Source organism: Nomascus leucogenys, chromosome 7b (assembly GCF_006542625.1).
Source record: "Nomascus leucogenys isolate Asia chromosome 7b, Asia_NLE_v1, whole genome shotgun sequence".
Taxonomy (NCBI): domain Eukaryota; kingdom Metazoa; phylum Chordata; class Mammalia; order Primates; family Hylobatidae; genus Nomascus; species Nomascus leucogenys.
The window spans coordinates 11,032,903-11,052,994 of record NC_044387.1 but is presented as its reverse complement, the minus strand read 5'-3'; the positions used below and the strand labels follow the sequence as shown (position 1 = coordinate 11,052,994).

The following is a 20,092-nucleotide window of genomic DNA, read 5'->3' as shown; positions in this document are numbered from 1 at the left end:
TTTTAGGAGATTACTGGATCCCTTGACTCCCCCAAGTAATGGATCCCTATCTCATCTATTACCCCTACTTGGCAAGTGTAGAAAGTAAGGCTTGTAGAGAGGAAGGGACTTGTTCAAGGCCACACAAGCCTAGAGGGCTTGACCAGCAAGACTTGGCCCAGACACCCTACCTGGACCAGCAGGGGCCCCTCCGTTAGGGCCCTCTGTCCCCAGCACCAGCTAGGGGCCAGGGGAAACTTCTCTCATCCTAGTTGCCCAAGAGCTCACAGCAAGGCCAGGTGAGGAGCCCAGGACAGCAGACAGGAAGTGCTCAGGTCCCAAGAAAGGGAGTGAGAGGAGACTCTGGAGAGGTGGCATTTGAGCTGAGCTCCTTGGGCTGGGCTGGGAAGGGCACTCCAGGCAGAACCCAGTAGCAGCAAAGGCCTTGAGGTGAGAATTCTCCAAATGGAGGCAAGCAGGGCTCCTGGAAACCAGAAGCTCTTCAGGGGCCTTCAAGGGGAGGAGACACCTGGGCTGGGTCTTTAAGGATGAGTAGGAGTTTTTCCAGAAAGGCTTTTTGGGCAGAACACAGATATGCCAGGTACAGAGATTTTTAAAAGCCAGAGAACTGGCCAGGCACGGTGGCTCACACCTGTAATCCCAGCACTTTGGGAGGCCGAGGCAGGCGGATCATAAGGTCAGGAGATCGAGACCATCCTGGCTAACCCGTTGAAACACCATCTCTACTAAAAATACAAAAAGTTAGCCGGGCGTGGTAGCGGGCGCCTGTAGTCCCAGCTACTCGGGAGGCTGAGGCAGGAGAATGGTGTGAACCCGGGAGGCGGAGCTTGCAGTGAGCCGAGATCGCGTCACTGCACTCCAGTCTGGGCAACAGAGCGAGACTCCGTCTCAAGAAAAAAAAAAAAAGAGAAAAAAGAGATCAAGACCATCCTGGCCAACTTGGTGAAACCCTGTCTCTACTAAAAATACAAAAAATTTGCTGGGCATTGTGGTGCACACCTGTCGCCCCACCTACTCAGGAGGCTGAGTCAGGAGAATCTCTTGAACCCGGGAGGCGGAGGTTGCAGTGAGCCAAGATCGCGCCATTGCACCCCAGCCTGGTGACAGAGTGAGACTCCATCTCAAAAAAAAAAAAAAAAAAAAAAGGCAGAGAAATTGCAAGCATTTCAGAGAGCTGTCAGTGGATGGGACAAGCTCAGCTGGATGAATAAAAGAATGAATGGAGTGCATGTGGGGGAGGGTAGAAAGGGGACAGATCTGACTTCACCTGGCAAGTGATGGGGAAGGAAGTCGTTAAGAGAAGAACAATGAGGTTCACAAATTTGGAAAGGAGAGCTTCATTTCTCATAAAGGGTTGCAGCCTGCAGGGCAGCCATTCTGACAGGCTGGGAAGCATAGCTTCCAGCCAGAAGCCAGGAACACAAGCTTCAAGGGAGGGGCAAAAGGAACAGGAATTTATACAGAGCAGGGTGGCTGAATATACATATTTAATAAGCTATAGGGGGAGTCATGAATATTCATGTAAGGAGAAACAGGGACCTGTGCAATTAAGCTTCATGCCCCTTCATGAGTCACATGTGCAAAAAAATGGTGGCGTTAGTGTGATCGCAGGGTGTTTTTCAGCCCTCTGATGTCAAAAGGTGAAGCACAGGACCCTACTGTGTGCCAGGCCTCTGTGAATGTGGGAGGGGAAAAGAGTGACAGGGGCTATGTGGGAGGAAGGAATTGGGGGCTGTCCCCTTCTGGCCAGCTCTCTCTGAGGGAGGCTCCTGGCGCCACAGGGCCTGAGCTGGGAGGGTGGAGGGTGGGGCCTGGTGTGCCTGGCTGTGCCCAGGGCTGGCTGTGTGCGACTGAGCAAGTCACTTATCTCTGACAAACATCTTCACTGGGCATCCACTGTAGACTGTCTGGACCCTCTCCGTGGTCAATGGTTTCTTATCAGGAAAGGATGATGGTCAGTTATTGTGTCAAAACTGCAAAAGAGGGATAGCATCGGACAGCTGGTTGGTATCAGTGGTGAAGTGTTTCAAAAGGGCTGGTTTCTGGCTAGCCCTAACCGTCAGCAGGCTTTCTTCCCTAAGGAAGGGGTTCAGGAGGGGCTGTATCGAGGAGTGTCTGACCTCCCATTCTGTTGTAGCCAAGAACTCAGCTTTCACGGTTTCTCTGGGGTCCCCTTGGCCAAGAGGGGGTGCTGTTGGGGGGCTTGGGATTTCATTTTAATTTCTCAAAGGACCCTTTATCAAATACCTTTGGTGCTGCCCAGCACCACCTTGTCACACGTCCCACCTCCCTCACCCTCCCCACATGCTGTCAGGTGGCCACCTTTATGCCCACTCTGCAGACCAATGGGCCTAGACTTTGAGTGTGGAGCCCTGGCGCAGCTCGGAGGGCCCGGACTGCAGCCAGCTCACTCTGCCCACTGCACTGCCATGCTCCCGACCACCTGGAGCCTTGGCAGGGCTGGGGCTTGATGGCTTGGTTCTCTCTTTCTTTCTTTTCTTTTTTTCTTTTTATTTTTTGATAGGGTCTCACTCTGTTGCTCAGGCTGGAGTGCAGTGGCACAATCCCAGCTCACTGCAACCTCCACCTTCCAAGTTCAAGGGATTCTCACGCCTCAGCCTTCCCAGTAGCTGGGACTACAGGCATGCGCCACCACGCCCGGCTAATTTTTGTATTTTTAGTAGAGATGGGGTTTCACCATGTTGGCCAGGCTGGTCTCAAACTCCTGGCCTCAAGTGATCCGCGTACCTTGGCCTCTCAAAGTGCTGGGATTACAGACATGAGCCATTGCGCCTGGCCTATGGCTTGGTTTTCATGGCATGGGTGAGGAGCCTCCCCACCTGGAGACCCAGGGCCAGGAGTGAGATGCCCCAGGGAGGTGGAATGTGGCTCCCACAGGCCAGCCAGCAGCTGCTGAAAGGGTAACAGACCTAGCAATTGTTCCCAGAGCCAAAAAGGCCTGGGTGAAAGGGGACAGCAGGGCTGTAAGGAGACACCGCCTGAGATTGGCTAATCTTGTATCTGGGCTTTTCCCACCTCCAGCTCCCACAGCCGCCTTGTCAGGCAGCTCAGCCCCTAGAGAAGCAGTGGGGCAAGAGGGCCACCAACCACCCTCCCCCATATCACCATGCAGCTTGGAGCCCCAGCCTCCCCCACGTCATCGTGGGGCGTGGAGGACGGCTGGGAGAGGATGGAGAGACCCAGATTCCACTGACGTCAATGCAATGTCAGGGCAGTGATTCATCCCATTCTGCAGATGAAGAAACTGAGGCTTAGGGATTGAAATGACTGGAACACTTGGCGAGCTGGCATAGAACCCAGGTCTTAAGCACCCTGGGATTCAGCTTCTCCACCTGCTGAGCACCTCCGTGACTACTGTGTGCCAGGCCTCTGTGAATGTGGGAGAGGAAAAGAGTGACAGGGGCCACGTGGGAGGAAGGAATTGGGGGATGTTTCCCCTTCTGGCCAGCTCTCTTGGAGGGAGGCTTCTGACGCCACAGGGCCTGAGCTGGGAGGGTGGAGGGTGGGGCCTGGTGTGCCCAGCTGTGGCTGTGCGTGTGACCGAGCAAGTTACTTATCTCTGACGGGCTGGCCGTGGGCAAGACGTACTTGCCACATAGCGCCCAACACACTGAGTACTGCATTGAGGACATGGAGGCGGACTTTGGTATGAACCCAACAAGGCTGACTCCACTTAGGCCTCCCAAGAAGCTTGGGAATCTGGAAAGGTCAGGAGAACAAAGACCCAAGTTGGGGGAAGATGGAGAGCCGAGCAAGTCCCCTGACCCTGGCCAGATCTGGGCAGGGCAGCTTCCCTGGGGAGTGGGGCGTGTCTTTACTTCTCACTGGGCCTCAAGGGCAAGGGCTGGGGCTTGGGCAGGTCCTCCTCCCCTTTGCCAGGAGCAATGGAAATGGAGGAATGTGATTCTTTTGTGCCTGCCTTCGTGCTTGGGGGCCAGTGTCAAGGTTTTCTTGATGCTCAGAACACGTTCAATGGAGAATCCAGACTTGAAACAGCACTTCGTGCATGGGCTGAGGGATGCCCAGAGTTGCTGCCGAAGGCTCAGGGAGGGAGAGAAGGTTCTGGGGAAGGAAAGTGTCTGTGAGGTGGTCCCTTCCAGAGGGGAATGAGTCCCAGGCAGGGAGAGCTGTGGCATGGGGAATTGGGGGAGCAGGACACATTTGAGCAGAAATTGAGGGTTCTTTGGGGGCCGGAGAAGAAGGGGCAGAGAGGGTTGAACAGCCAGGCTGGGGAGAGGAGGAGGACAACATTTTTGCAGGGCAGAATAGACTGGATTTTGGGGGAGTGACAACTACCTTAAGCACATGTCATGGAGATGATTTTTTTTTTTTTTTTTGAGATGGAGTCTTGCTCTGTTGCCCAGGCTGGAGTGCAGCGGCATGATCTCCGCTCACTGCAACCTCCGCCTCCTGGGTTCAAGCAATTCTCCTGCCTCAGCCTCCCGAGTAGCTGGGATTACAGGCGTGTGCCACCACACCCAGCTAATTTTTGTATTTTTAGTAGAGATGGGGTTTCATCATGTTGTCAGGCTGGTCTCGAACTCCTGACTTTGTGATCCACCTGCCTCAGCCTCCCAAAGTGCTGGGATTACAGGCATGAGCCACCGTGCCCGGCCCATGGAGATGTTATAATGGAATGTGCTTAGAGTGATAGGAACTAGGAATGGATCTTACACTTTCAAATGGTTGGGAAAACATCAAAAAATTTTTCTGGACACGTGAAAATGACATGAAATTCAAATTTTTGTGGCCATTAAGTTTTATTGGAACACAGCCAGGTTCATTCTTTTACGTATTGTCTATGGTTGATTTTATGCTACGATGGCAGAGTTGAGTAGTTGGGACAGAGACCATATGGCTGGCAAAGCCTAAAATATTTACAATCAGTCTCTTACAGCAAATGGTTTGCCCACCCTTGCTTAGAGAGAGCCTCCAGGAAGAAGAGAGCAGTGAGGGTGACGTTGAAGAAGGGGGCAAGACTAGGTCACCAGGGGCTCCCTGTGCCCCGCCCAGGCACTGAACTTAAGCTGAGGGCAAGTGGGAGCCATTGAAGGTGCAGGCAGGAGAGTGACCTGCTCAGGTGAATGTTGGAGTAGGATCACTCTGCCTCCTCAGCAAGGATGGATGAAGCTGGGCACGGAGGCACCTGGAGCAGGAAGATCAGCCCTAGGCAGCCCGGATGGCTCAGCAAAGGCCTCTGGGACCACTCTGGAGCACACTCACTGGGATATAGCATAGGTAGCGCAACCCTGCACCTTCGACGATGGCGGCGCAGAGATGTCTGCTGCGTACCCACAATGCCTTGTGCCTCGCACCGCGGGCGGAAGTGGCTGCTCTGTAGGCCACAGAGCGGAACCACTTGAAAGGCGGGAAACACGTGGGGGACGCCTCCGAGCCCTGAGAGGAATGGCCCAGAGCAAGGCTACGAGAAGCCAGGGCACGACACAGTGCGCCCTCGGAGAACCGCTGGTGGGCAAGTGGTAGGAGAGTAGGCTCAAGAGGGTGGGCAGGACCGGCCAGGCCTGGGGTGGCCAGGTGAGGGGGGCGGGGGAGGGGAGGCACCCCCAGTTACCCCGCGAGTGCGCAGGTGGCTTCGGGCATGTGAGGGATGGAAGGGGTCGGAAGGACACAGGCCGGTGTACGGCGGTCACCCACGCCCCAAGCAGACACACAGACTGTGTAGACACCGTAACAGGCCCGGCACCGTGCACACATCACAAGCCCAGGCCTCTGCACATGGTCACAGATGCCTGCGCGAAATCCCGGCCCAGGTTCACGCGGGCACAGCCGGATCCACGCACACACCGCAACACGGGTCTGCACGTCCATGCACACACAGGCACAGACTCGGGCACACGGAGTCACACCGACCCGGGCACGCTGCGGAACGCACACGTCCACGCATACACAGAACGGGACTCCCTGCCCCGCACGCCAAACTACCCGCGTCCCCCGCACACGCCCCCGCGCAGGCCGCCCTGGGCTGTGGGCCGGCGCACGCACGGTCACAGGAGGGGCGCGCGCACACTCGCACTCACACACACTCGCTCGCACACGCACACACTCGACCCAGCACGCGCGGGCGGCGCCGGGTGGCGGCGGCGGCCAGAGTCTGCGGTGCGAGGCGCCCCCGGCCCGGCGCGGCGGCGGAGCCCGGCTGGCGGGGAAGGGGAGGGGGTTGCGGTGGGGGCGGGGTGGGGGCCGGAGCCGCTTGAGCCGGCGGGAGCGGGCACCCCTGCGCGCCGCGCTCGGCCTCGCCTCCGCGCCCCCCGCGCGCCCGCCGCGGTCCCTCCCCCGCGCCCGTCCGCTCGCCGGGCCCCCGCCGCCGCCCCGGGGTGCAGCCGAGCGGCCGCGCCGGGCCCCCGGGACGGGGGGGGAGTGGGGGTGGGGGAGGGGATCGGGGCCGGGCCGGGGCCGCGCCGCCTGCGATGCCGGGCGCCCGCCGCAGCCGCAGCCGCTGCCGCCGGAGCCGGGGATGGGGCGAGAGGCTGCGGCGGACGCCAGCATCTCCCCGCCGGGGACCCCGGGGGCCGCGGAGCCGCCGCCGCCGCTGCTGCCGCCGCTGCTGAGACCCAGCGGGCGATGGGTGAGTTGACCCCGGCGTCCTGAGGGGCGTCGCGGCCCCTCTATCCCCGCGCTGCCCGCCCTCCCGCGCCGCGCTCGGCGCCCCCCGCCCGGCTCCGCGGCCCCCTCCCCAAGCGTGACCTTAGGGGGCGGGCGCGGGCGCACTGGGGCTGGGGGCCCGGGGGCCACGGTGGGGGGCGGGATGCCGGGGAAGCCACTCGGCGCGGGCCCCCTCCCCCCACCCGCCGCTCCTCAGAGCTCGCCGGTCCCCGGAGGGCAGAGCCTCGGCGCCCGACCCCTTCCCACGGCCGGGCGGGGGACGTCCCCGAGGCGCGGGGCTCGAGCCCTGCTTTGTGCGCGGCGCCCCCCAGCCTCCGGCGCGGCGCGGGGCTGGGGTGGGAGGCCTCCGCGCCCGCCTTCCCCACCCCCGACCCCGGACTGCGGCGGCGGCGGCCGAGGCCCAGGCGCAGTCGGGGGCTGGGCGGGTGCGGGGGCTGCGGCCGTAGCTACCCCTGGGGACCAGGCGGAGGCAAATGTGGAGAGGGCCCCCGGCCTTTTACCGGGGTGGGGGCCCCTGGCTCCTTGCACTGCTCTGCCCAGGGCGGGGGAGGGAACCTGGCTGAGGGAGGGCTCTATAAATATCTGCAAATAGTGAGTTCTGGAACCGGGGGTGGGGAGGGAAGTGCGCCTGGGTGTGTGTATGGTGGGGTGCCCGAGCTGGGGTGCAGCAGGAAGGGATGCCGCGCGGCCAGACCTAGTGGTCTGAGGTCAGATGACCCCCAGCCCCGGGAGACGCGCCTGAAGGCCCCTGATGGGGTGTGGGCAGACACACTACCCCAGTGGGATTCCTCCCTGGTCCCCCACTTCATTCCTGGGACACACCAGTCCAGATTCGCCTTGATGGGGGAGTTGTGAGCACTGGCGTGTCACTTGGAGGGGGAGCAGTTATGAAAGATCCAGACATGGAGCCCAGCAGAAGGATGGAGGGGAGAGCCCCCACCCCCAGGAGTTGCAGCTCTGAGGGGGTTTTAAGTCTAAGGAGTGCTAAGGGGAGCCGCTCTGGGTCCTAGGAAAGTTTGAAAGAGGGGTCCCAGCCCAAGAGGAAGAGAGAGCTTACTAGAAGAGATGATGACAGGAAACTGCCAGAATCTCTGGGCAGAGAAAGGTGGGAAGGGCGTTGTGGGCCAAGGGGATGGCATGAGCAAAGGCTCAGAGGTGTGAATGCCTGGCGTGCGTTGACAGTCAGGCACTGTGGGTGCCCCCTGGAAGAAGTGAGATGAAGACGGGAGAGGCTGGCAGGGAGGCCAGGTGGAGGTGAGGTGGGAGGGCACAGCAGGGAGCTGGCACTTGGTCCTGAGGACGGCAGGGAGCCAAGACCTGCCTGGGAGGATGCCACTGGCTCAGACCCATTCTAAGGGTCTGCCTGGTGCCCTTGGTGTGGTCAGGGCTACTTGAGGCACATTGGTGATTCCTTCTTCTTTTTTTTCTTTTTTTTTTTTTTTTTTTTTTTTGAGGTGGAGCCTTACTCTGTTGCCCAGGCTGGAGTGCAGTGGTGCCATCTTGGCTCACTGCCACCTCCACCTCCTGGGTTCAAGCGATTCTCCCACCTCAGCCTCCTGAGTAGCTGGGACTACAGGCACCCAACACCACACCCGGCTAATTTTTGTATTTTTAATAGAGATGGGGTTTCACCAGGTTGGCTAGGCTGGTCTCGAACTCCTGACTTCAAGTGATCTACCCACCTTGGCCTCCTAAAGTGCTGGGATTACAGGCGTGAGCCACCTCGCCCAACCCTGATGATTTCTTTTTCTGTAGTAACTGGACCACCTCAGGAAGTCAGCTTTCTGAGCCTCGGTTTCCACATCTGTGAAATGGGGAGGTTTTGTTTTTGTTCTGAGACAGGATCTCACTCTGTCATCCAAGCTGGAATGCAGTGGTGTGATCATAGCTCACAGCAGCCTCGACCTCCTGGGCTCAAGGGATCCTTCTGCCTCAACCTCCTGGGTAGCTAGGACTACAGGCGTGAGCCAACACACCCTGCTAATTTTTTAAAAAGTTTTTAATAGAGATGAGGTTTTGCTATGTTGGCCAGGCTGGTCTTGAACTCCTGGGCTCAAGTGATCCTCCTGCCTCTATCTCCCAAAGTGCTCGGATTCCAGGTGTGATCAAATGGGGGGGAATTTAATTGTGGAATGAGTTGCAGAGAGGATTCAATGAGAGGATGCATACAGGGTGCCTGGCACCTGAGCAGCACTCAAGAGATCGCTGGCTGTGGTATTATTACCTGGAAAATGAGGATGCCGATGCCAGCTGGTGGGCCAGGCCAGCTTCACTGGGCAGTGGCCATGAGAATCACGACAGGGCTGGGCTGGACGTGAACGGCAGAGAGCTGAGGGTGGGGGAACTGCGTGGTCCTCATGCAATTCTGGGAAGAGACTACATAAGCAGTGAGGAGTGGCCAGAGGCAGGGTGGTCTGCAAAGACAGCCCGTCTTGGCCTCGTGGGCACCCACCCGCCCAGCCAAGGCATTCAGGGTATCCTGCTGTGCTCCCCAAGAGCCAGAGCTTCTTTGCTCCCCAGAGTGCAGTGATGGAGCCCCTCATCTTAGCCACCTCCAAGCCTTCCATGTGGGGACCAGGTCTTGGACCACGATGTCCTCAGGTAGGGGTAATAATTTACTGTGCTGGACAGAGAGGACATAGGCCTTGCCCTGAGGAGATTAGAATCTGTTGGGGAGCGGATACCCCTGGGCACTGATGCTCTGCCTATCCCTGTGCTGGCTGCTTGGGGGCAAGGAAAGAGTCACTAAAAGTAGGGATTCCAGATCTAGTGGCCCCGTTCAAATCCCAGCCCTGCCTCTCTCACTGTGTGATCGTGGGCTGGTGACTTTGCATCTCTGTGCCTCAGTTTTCTTGTGTCGAAAATGGCGCTGAGGCCAGGCTCGGTGGCCCATGCCTGTAATCCCAACACTTTGGGAGGCTGAGGTGGGTGGATCACCTGAGGTCAGGAGTTCAAGACCAGCCTGGCCAACATGGTGAAACCCTGTCTCTACTAAAAATACAAAAATTAGCTGGGCATGGTGGCGGGCACCTATAATCCCAGCTACTTGGGAGGCTGAGGCACGAGAATCCCTTGAACCTGGAGGCAGAGGCTACAGTGAGTTGAGATTGCGCCACTGCACTCCAGCCTGGGCGACAGAATGAGACTCCCATCTCAAAATAAATAAATAAATAAATAAAATGGGGGTGAGGTGCACTGTTACTATTTGAATAGCTTGGCATAGTTTCCAGTGGCCATTTACTGCTTCCTTCTAGAATGAGTCTCCCGATTCACCCCTGCCTCCTCGGAGACTACACCACCTGCCCTCCGAGATGTGTTGTTTACGTGTCTCTGATGTCTTCCTTTTCTGACTGAGTGCCCCTGCCCAGGGGCCTGCCTTTCCAGACCCATTGCTCCAACCGGGGGCAATAGTAGGCTGGCAACTGGCTCTCTGGGAAACAAACCCCTGATGAGTTGGCCGATCGCCATGGTGTAAATCCTCCCCATATGGCTGATTTTAAGCCACCCATGGCCTAACAAGGGTGTCATAATGGGAGCTGGTACATGCCAGCTTTAGTCCCCAGGCATTCAGTGGGTGCTTAATAGATGATGGTTGAATGAGGAGGAAAGGATGCAGAGAGTGTTGGTCAGCTAGATTTGGGAGCTGCGGGCGATACTGTAGGTGAGAAGGGCTTTCAGGGGGAGGCATGGGAGGGCTGGAGGTGAGGGGCCACCCTGCACCAGCCCTGGGGTGAGGCTTGAGGGAACGGAGAGCTCCTGGTGTCCTCCCCTTCCTGAGACCCTCTTCACCCCTGACCCTGACACACACTTGCTCTAGCCCCTCCTTCCAGGGGCTCCTCTCCACCTTGGCCTCGCCTTGGGGTTCTGCACAGAATGGGCCCCAAGCTTAAGCCAATGAGAGCTCGGAGATGTGGCCCAAGCCGGTCCCAAACCTCGTGTTCCATTCCCTTGCTGTACTGTTCCCTCGACTTGAATTCCTCTTCCATTCACTGTTGCCTGTAACTCTGTTGTCCATCAAAAGCTTCCTCATGGCCCCCTTCCTCTGTGACACCAGCCCCACAACCCAAGTCAGACAGACCCTTCTCCCCTTCTGCTCTTCCCCCGACACTACAGCCCCTCCCATGTACACGTTCCTGCCCATAAAAATATCAATAGCCAGCATGTGTTGTGTTCCTATGGCAGCCAGTGACAGAGGTTCCGGGATAATCCCCTCTACAGATGGGGAAATCGAGGTGCAGTCTCTTGTTCACACTGACCCACTCTTTTTATTTATTTTTTATTTTTTATTTTTTTGACAAGAGTCTCACTCTGTCACCAGGCTGGAGTGCAGTGGCACGATCTCGGCTCACTGCTACCTCCGACGCCCTGGTTCAAGCGATTCTCCTCCCTCAGCCTCCCGAGCAGCTGGGAGTGTAGGCACGTGCCACCATGCCCAGCTAATTTTTGTATTTTTAGTAGAGATGGAGTTTCACCATGTGGGCCAGATGGTCTCGATCTCCTGACCTTGTGATCCACCTGCCTCGGCCTCCCAAAGTGCTGGGATTACAGGCCTGAGCCACCATGCCCAGCCTGCACTGACCCACTTTTACATCTTAGCTGCAGCATCTCTGGCTCAGGGAAGCCCACATGCTACCTGGTGTTCTTGCTGTCAGCTCCCAGAGCACCACACCCGTGTCTTTGGCATGTTTGTTACGTGTTCCTGATAGACTTTCAGTGACACAGGTACTGAGGAGGCCCTCAGTTAAATGTGCAGATGGATGGATGAATGGATGAATGAATGAATGAATGAATGAATGATTCTCAGCCCAGGTGAGCAGCCTTGCTGTCCTGCTTATTACTCCTTCTCCATCCCTGATGGAAGGGACTGACCCTCCAGAGGGCAGCCTCACACTACAGAGGGAGGGTACAGGGACCTGCTTGGGAGGGGCTATTGTTCCCACCGCCAGGAAGGCGACAGTGAGGCTTCGGGAAGGGGCGGAGCTGCCAATGGGCTGGAAGCAGGCCAGGAACCCCCTGTCAGCATGGAGTTGACAAGGGGACCCACGGCCTTGCCCATAAGTCAGGAAGTTAACCGACTCGTCACGTACTTCTCCTTGGGCTGCCCGAAGTGGAATTCCCCCTTTTGGCTCACTTATTTTCATCTTTTCTATAAAAATAAAATTGAAACAATGGAAATCATTCACACACCTAATTACCTTATTGTTTATGAACTTATTTGGCTCGAAACTTTGGTTCTTACCGAAGTGGGAATCCCTTGAGAGGGGTGGGTGAGGGCCAGGCCAGGGAGACAGACCTGTGCACGTGCCAGAACCTCAGAGCCTGCCCTCCGGCTGTCCTCTCTGGGCAGGCCAGGAACTTCCCAGAAGGAACAGCCCAGAGACAGGGTTCTAAGTGAGGGAGACCGGCCCGAGTGGGTTCTGGGACTCTAGCTGGCAGGCCTGGTGGTGGATGGCTCCCACGGTTGTCTTCCCCACCTTGGCCTCCAGGTCATCATAATTTGCTGCTCTTTATCAAGCACTTACTATGTGCTGGGCCCAGGGCCAATCAACCACTTTCTATGCATTCTCTCAGAGATGTCTCATAACTTGCTGAGAGGCAGGCACTATTATCATCCCTGTTTGGCACTTTGAGGGTACCCAGAGTTGGGGGCCCACAGCTGGGAAGTGGCAGGGCTGGGATTGTGTCCAGCCTATAGGACCCTCAGAGAGCAGGCTCCCTCGGTCACCCAGACCTGCTCCTTCTCTCCCGTGGGCTCCCAGCAGGGCCTGCTCCCTGAGGCTTGGAGCCCTGAGACAGCCATCACTTAGCCTCTTGGCCTCCAGGCTTCCCCTTCAAGGCCCTCCTTCTGCCACTGTCCTGGGCCCTGTCTCTGGAAGGCCTGCTCAATGCCACCTGGGCGGCCTGCGTAAAGTACCTGTTTGCCAGACCCTAGCCAGCCCTGCTGAGTCAGCATCTCACAATGGGAGGGCTGGAAGCCCACAGTTTAAAAAATACTGACTTGGACTCCCAAAGTAATCCTAGTACTTTGGGAGGCTGAGGCAGGAGGATTCATTGAGTCCAGGAGTCTGAGACCAACCTGGGCAACATAGTGGGACCCTGTCTCTACAAAAAATTAAAAAAAAATTAGGCAGGTGTGGTGGCAAATGCCTATAGCCTCATCTACTTGGAAAGTTGAGGGGGAAGATCACTTGAGCCCAGGAGGTCAAGGCTGCAGTGAGCTGAGATCGCACCACCACTCTCCAGCCTGAGTGATAGAGCAAGACCCTATCTCAAAAATTAAAAGAAAAAAAAAAATGCTGCCCTGATGATACAGAGGCCTGTGCACTCCAAGAGCCAGTTCCCAGCTCCCTGGCATCTGTAGTGGCTACTAGATTTCCCAATCACCAACCCTTGTAACCCAGATCCTGTGACCCAGCCCCTGCCTGTGTTTGTAGCCTCTGCCCCACCAGCTCTTCATAGACCACGGTCACCCCTGCCCCACTGCCCCCGCCATGCTTTCACTTGCTGCCTCTGCCTCTTCCTGGAAGCAAGTCCCAGGCAGGGCATGATGCCCAGAGCTTGCCTAATGCACTGGGCAAATCTCTCGTGGTGAGTCCTCATCTTGCTACCTGGGGCCTGGCACGTGGTTGTGGCAAATTGTGGTGAGTGAGTGATGGTGGCTGCCGCAGGAGAGGGGCACAGGGAGAGCTGCAGGTGACCAGGGATGGGTTGGGCCCCTGGGCTGGCACCGGGCATGCACTAGGGCCTGGCTCTGTGCCTGGCACGTAGAAGGCATTTGATAAATATTTCTTGTCTTTTTTTTTTTTTTTGAGACAGTCTCACTGTGTCGCCCAGGCTGGAGTGCAATGGCACAATCTCAGCTCACTGCAACCTCTGCCTCCTGGGTTCAAGTGATTCTCCTGCCTCAGCCCTCCCGAGTAGCTGGGATTACAGGCGCCCACCACCACACCCGGCTAATTTTTGTATTTTTAGTAGAGACGGAGTTTCATCATGTTGGCCAGGCTGGTCTCGAACTCCTGACCTCAAGTGATCCACCTGCCTCCGCCTCCCAAAGTGCTGAGATTACAGGTGTGAGCCTCTGAGCCCGGCCTGATACATATTTCTTTTTTTTTTTTTTTTTTCTTTTTGAGACAGAGTCTTGCCCTGTTGCCCAGGCTGGAATGCAGTGGCATGATCTTGGCTCACTGTAAGCTCCGCCTCCCAGGTTCACACCATTCTCCTGCCTCAGCCTCCCAAATAGCTGGGACTACAGGCGCCCACCACCACACCCGGCTAATTTTTTTTTTTTTCATATTTTTAGTAGAGACGGGGTTTCGCCATGTTAGCCAGGATGGTCTCGATCTCCTGACCTCGTGATCCACCTGCCTCGGCCTCCCAAAGTGCTGGGATTACAGGCATGAGCCACCATGCCCGGCGTCTATCAGGCTTTATCTTTCTCCACTCCAGGACCAGAGCTCAGCCCTGAGCCCGGAGCGCTTTGCTCTTCCCAGCTCCTGCTCATCTACGCCGGCATCTGACCTGGTTCCTGCTGAGAAATGCTCTGAACTGGGGGCAGGGGAAGAGGGAGGGGTGCAGTCCCACGGGGGCCTGGTGTCTCCTCCTTCACACCACACAGGAGATCCTCAGCTCTCTGAGGCACTCTGGGCAAGTTTCCCAGGGCCCCAGACGTTAAGGTTCCCTCTGCGAAAATGGGTGGGTTCAGCTGGCCACGTGGCCTCTCTGGGCTGATACCCTGGGCTCAGCTACACCCCTCGGAAGGTTTTCCCTTGGGATATGGGCACAAGTGAAAAATAGAGCCATACCCTCCAACTCACTGTGGGCATTCAGTGAAACCATGTATGTAAGATGCTTTGTTAATTGTAGAACGCTGTACAAACTCATCAGGTCCCTCACCCATCAGGCAGGCTCTACTGCAGACACTAGACACGAGCAAACCACTTCCCCTGCTTAGCACTCAATTTCCATATAGTGAAATGAGATTTATTTTGGCACTGTGGCCCATGGTTCCTGAGATATGAAAATGAAATCATGCAAAAAAATTTCAGCACTTTGGGAGGCCAAGGGGGGGTGGATCACCGGAGGTCAGGTGTTCAAGGCCAGCCTAGTTAACATGGTGAAACCCCGTCTCTACTAAAAATACAAAAATTAGCCGGGCATGGTGGCGGGTGCCTGTAATCTCAGCTACTCGGGAGGCTAAGGCAGGAGAATCGCTTGAACCTGGGCAGCAGAGGTTGCAGTGTGCCGAGATTGTGTCACTGCACTCCAACCTGGGCGACAGAGTGAGACTCCGTCTTAAAAAAAAAAAAAAGGCCTGATAGAGCAAAATGCGCACTGCCCGAAGGTGACAGGAAACCCATGTTGATGTTGGTTCCAGCAAAAGGTACATGGGGAAGAGAAAGGCCTGCGAGGAAGGCCTGGTCAAAAGCCAGCCAGGCCCAGGGGTGGCAGGATGGTGGGGACACTGCCCTGCTTCTTTCTCTGTGCTTTCCTGATGTTCTAGAACAGATGAGAAACCTTTAAAGCAGAAAAATGCAGTTGTCTTCTAACAGCGGAAGAAAAGCAGCCCCGGAGACAGCCGGCTCCTGCGTGGTCTGATTCTGTGGCCACTGCTTGCGGGCAGTGACCGGCTGTGGGTCTCACCGTGGGGCTTGCCTAGCACCAGGCACTTCCACCAGAGCAAGTGAATCTGCGGCAGGAGGCCTGTGTTGCTCTAATTCCTGGAAATTGGGTCATGGGAGCCCAGGCCTGGTGCTCCTGGAATGCAGTGCTCTGAGAATTTTGTCCAAACACCTCTGACCTTCCTCCGCAGCTGGTCCAGCCTCTTTCTTCCCTCGCGTCCTCCATGCTCCAGCCTCTTGGGCAATTGTCATACTCCGTATGTGAGCCTCACCTTCCTACTTCCCGGCCTTTGCTGATACTGGTCCCCTGCCCTCCTGAAGGGCCTGCCCCCTCCAGCCCAGCTGCTGCCAGAGCCCCTCCTCCTTAGGAAGCCCCTCCTGCCCCTTCCGCAAGGCAGGAGCCAGGGCTGCTTGTTTCACCTCCATGCTGAAGCCCAGTGGGCGTGGTCATCCCTGTTGGCTGATGTCGTTACTGATCCCGGCCTCAAAGTGATTTTCCCACTATCCTCCCACACATGGGTCAAGTTCTGCCTTGTGGTAGCGTTATTTGTCATCACATCTGAGCCGATCCTGGGTGGGGTGAGTTTCTGTTTCTCTCCCAGCATCTGACTCTGTACCCAGTACACTTTGTGCCCGGTACAGAGCACTCATCCATCCATCCGTTCTTTCAGCAATTACTCCCTAAGTGCCTATTTTGCGCCGGTGACTGAGCTAGGTGGCAGGGGCGCAGCTCTGCTGACATCAGGGTGGACAGCTTGCAGTTTGCTTGCATGTGTTTTGTGCACGCTACATGTGTATGCACACAGCATGAACATCTCCATCACATACAAACTAGCGTCTTTTAGGCTGTGAAGTCCTCTAGGCACCTTGTGCATTCCTGGTTAATTCATTCAGCAAGTGTTGGCAGAGTGCCCACCAAGCAGGTGCCAGGCCCTGACCTGAAGTCTTTGCCCTTGGGAAGCACCTGTCTTGTGGAGCCATTGCAGTGAGAGCTGGTGCAGAGGGTGAAGGGCAGGGGGTTGGGGCAGCATCCTGGAGAGATGGGAAAGGGGTGGGGAAGGGAATTTCTGCCTGGCTGGGGAGTGCTTTGGGATCCCCTCTGCAGCCCTGGGGGCATCCCAGGCCTAGGAAAGCTGGGCTGGGCCTTCTCGCTTTGGGAGTGCAGGCAGCCCCGTCTCTTTGGTTCCGCTGTTCTCAAGAGCCCCAAAGGGTGCTGAGGCTAAGAAGGTAGGAGTGGGCAGGAGCCCTGCTGCTGGGCACCGCGAAGAGAATACGAAGTACAGTGTCCCAAAGAGGAGACACGTGGACACGACACGGGACCTGTGATGGAGAGCTAGCTTCCTTCTCTTCTCTTCTCTTCTCTTCTCTTCTCTTCTCTTCTCTTCTCTTCTCCTCTCTTCTCCTCTCTTCTCCTCTCTTCTCCTCTCTTCTCCTCCCCTCCCCTCCCCTCCCCTCCCCTCCCCTCCCTCCCCTCTCCTCCCCTCCCTTCCTCTCCCCTCCTCTCCTCTTCTCTTCTCTTCTCCCCTCTCCTCCCCTCCCCTCCCCTCCCTTCCCCTCCCCTCCCCTCTTCTTTCAGACGGAGTCTGGATCTGTCGCCCAGGCCAAGATTGCAATGGCAATCTCGGCTCAGTCTCAAAAAAAAAAAAAAAGAGGTAGAACCTCCAGATGCAGACAGAGAACCTGGAATCTGGAACTTAGAGGAGGAAACCTGGAGCAGCAAACCTAGAATGTGGGTCTTCCAGAACATGGAGCTCGGAGGCCGCCACCCTCACCTTGATGAGCAGCAGTGGGCACACTGGTGGCTCTGCTGAGCTGGGCTGGCATGAGGACCCCCTCATAGCCTCCTGGGTTCCTGACCCTGAGCACATCCCCTCTCCAAGCAGAGGTGGATGGAGAGTAATTGGGAGAGGAAGAGAGACAGGGTGCCTTGTTCAGCCGAGGGCAGGCTCCCTGGGTGCCCAGAGCCCCAGCCAGCTGTGTGCTTGCTCTGTCAGGACCACCCCCAGCAGGAAGCTAACAGATGCTCAGGTTCCCAGATCCCAGGGCAACGCTGCCACCCTCCTGCCCAGGAGCTGCAGGCTGCAGGCAGGTGCGGCCTTGTCACCTCCCCAGGTCCCCACGGTGGCAGAGCCACGTTCAAGCCCATTCCCTCACTCAGCAGCGCACCTGCAGCACCAGGCATGAGGCAGTGAACACAGAGCCGTGAGCTGGTGGGGAGGATCCTAACTGCTGAGCTGCTCTTCCTTTCCCACGGTCTTCCCGTAACTCCTCCTGGCCGTGAAGGCTCCAGTCATTTCCTGTATCTCCCCTCTGCCACCACTATCCCATTGGAAGGGGCCCTTAGGATTCACGTAGCTAAGCTGCCTCATTGGGGTGTGACAAGCCCAAGTTGGCAAAGCAGGCAGGACTAGGACCGTGGGCCACTTGTGTGAGCCCCAGACAGGCCTGAGAGCCCTGCAGCATTGACTGGAAGGTGTGGGTGTGTGGATTTGGGGTGGTCATTTATTCATTCAACAAACTGAGGGTGAGCACCTTTTTTGTGTGGGACTCAGTGCTTGAGGCTGGGGACCCAGGAGCGTCAGACAGCACAGCCCTTGTGTGGGACAAGGGGTTCTGGGGAGTAGGCCGGGGTCAGGGAGGCCTAGAGAAGTGCAGCTCAGCCGAATCCTCCAGGAACAGGCACGGAGACTGAAGGGTGAGATTACACAGAAACTTCTGTGCCTCCTTGAGGGACTTGGACTTTCTCCTGAGGGCAGCGGTTCCAAGCTGGGAGGGGCAGCATCAGATGTGGCTTTCGCTTGGCTCATGGGGGCCGGGTTGGAGGCTCATTGAGGAAGCTGCTGCCATTCCGGTGAGCGGTAGGCTCGGGGTTGGGAGATTGGGGAAGTTCGGGCAGTGGGACTGACTGCCTTGGTGGTGGGTGGGGAGGGGCCCAGAAGGGGGAAGGCGGGTGGAGAGGGGCCCAGATTTGGGAAGTGCGGGCAGTGGGACGGACAAGCCTTGGTAATGGGTGGGGAGGGGCCCAGAAGGGGGAGTGTTGGGAATGTCATGGGAGCGTCAGTTCCTTGGTGCCAGGCTTGAGTCACAGGTTACTAGCTCAGGTTGTTGGGATGGCGATTTGAGTTTCACCTCGTTTGCCACAGAGGGTCTGAGGCCAGAAAGCCAGGCCTGGTGTGACCCAAAGCCCATGCCCACTGCCCTCCTTGCTGCCCAGCCCAGATCATTCCCGCCAGGTCTGCACCTCTCTGTCCCTCACTCCATCTGGCACCGGGCCTCCTGAGCATGCAAGCGTGCCCACCACCTGCTGCCCTGTACACATGGGTGGGTGCCAGGGGAACAGCATCCACTCCCACTACCTAGGACTCTTGAACCAGACCTCCTCCTGCCACCTGGTGCGTGAGAGCCTCTGCCAGCCAACAACCCCTCCACTGCCACCCAGTGTACAACGCCTGGGACAAAGTCCCCAATGCTAGAGAAGGCCCCAGAGGGTGGGGAAGGGGGGCGCGCCCTCCCTTCCATTTCCCCGTACCCCCGCTCTGCTCAGCCCACCAGGCTGGAGATGGAGCTGAGGCTGTGTACTGAAGTGGCCCTTTGTACGTTGTCACCAGAGGATGGCAAGCCTGGGCGGGAGGGGCTGGCACTGCCGGGGCTGCAGGGCAGGGCGGCGCTGAACTCAGCAGAGCAGGGGCTTTCTCTGGGGCCACTGGGCAGGGGAGGCGCTCCTGTCAGGTGTGGGAACTCGCAGGCTGGGCCTGCACCCCCAAACCAGAGGATATTTGTCCCTCCAAGTCTGTTGCTACTTCTCATCTGGGCTCCTGCGTCTTTGGACTGTTCCGTGTCATCCAGCCGCTGTCCCTGCAGTGCCTACTCCAGGGCAGACTTTGTCCTGGGGGGTGGGGAACAGTGGTGACTGAGGCCTGTGGTGACCCTGCCTTCCTGTGGCCTTGCCAGTGGGGTGAGGGCTGGCGAGGGCGGGGCAGACGTAAACAGCACAGCGGGATCTCCCCGCCTCTGCAGGGATGAGCGCTGCAGGGGACGGCCTGGAGAGAGGGCTTGCGGGCAGGGGCAGCACTTCAGTCAGCTGCTCAGGGGACCCTGTCTGACGCATGGCATCAGAGCATGCAGGGACCTGAGGAAGGGCGTTCCAGGCGGAGGGATGATCAGCCGGTGCGAGGACCCTGGAATGGGGCCATGCCTGAAGAGTGTAGGAGACAGGAAGGTGGGGAGTGTGGCTGGAGCCTGGGGCATAAGGGAAGCAAGGTCAGCAGAGATGCAGGCATCGGATGGCCAGGGTCCATGGCACACAGAGGAGTTGGGGTTTTAATTCTGAGTGTGACGGGGCCATGGGAGGGCTTGAGCAGGGAGATGTGGCCTGATGGGGAATTTTCGGTGACTCTGGCTGCTGCAGAGGCAGGAGGGAAGCTAGTGAGGACCTTGGGGTGGCCGAGGAGGCAGAGAGAGGTCCATCCTGGGAGCATTTGGGGAAACGGGGCCTGCAGGCCTTGCTGCCCCTCTGCCGGGCATGTGGTGAGGCTGCACCCAGCTCAGAGGACTGGCCTGTGTCAAGACTCTGGATGTTATCCGTTCTAATCCCCTTGGGGTTGGGATGGCCTCACATTGCTGATAAAGGCACCGAGGCCCAGGGTATTCAGTGACCTGCCCAAGATCACGGAGGAGGGTTTGGAAGGGGCAGGATTTGAATCCAGCCCCTTTTTAGTCTAGACTCCAGAGAGCTATGGCCCCAAAGCAGCCCCCACCCCACGCTGACTCCTGAGAGATTGGGGGTGGGCACCCAGGACAGCCCAGGGTCCAGGAGAGCCCTCTCACAG

At 57.6% G+C, this 20,092-nt stretch overlaps 1 protein-coding gene across 1 annotated transcript in view; it reads left to right on the top strand.

Moving 5' to 3' along the window:
* Nucleotides 1–6,053: 6,053 nt before the first annotated feature.
* MGAT3 (beta-1,4-mannosyl-glycoprotein 4-beta-N-acetylglucosaminyltransferase) overlaps nt 6,054–20,092 on the top strand; it is a 35,231-nt gene continuing 21,192 nt past the window's right edge. Inside the window, exon 1 of the mRNA XM_030815515.1 lies at nt 6,054–6,607. The gene's annotated coding sequence lies outside the window, so the exon portion shown is untranslated. The remainder of the gene's footprint in view (nt 6,608–20,092) is intronic.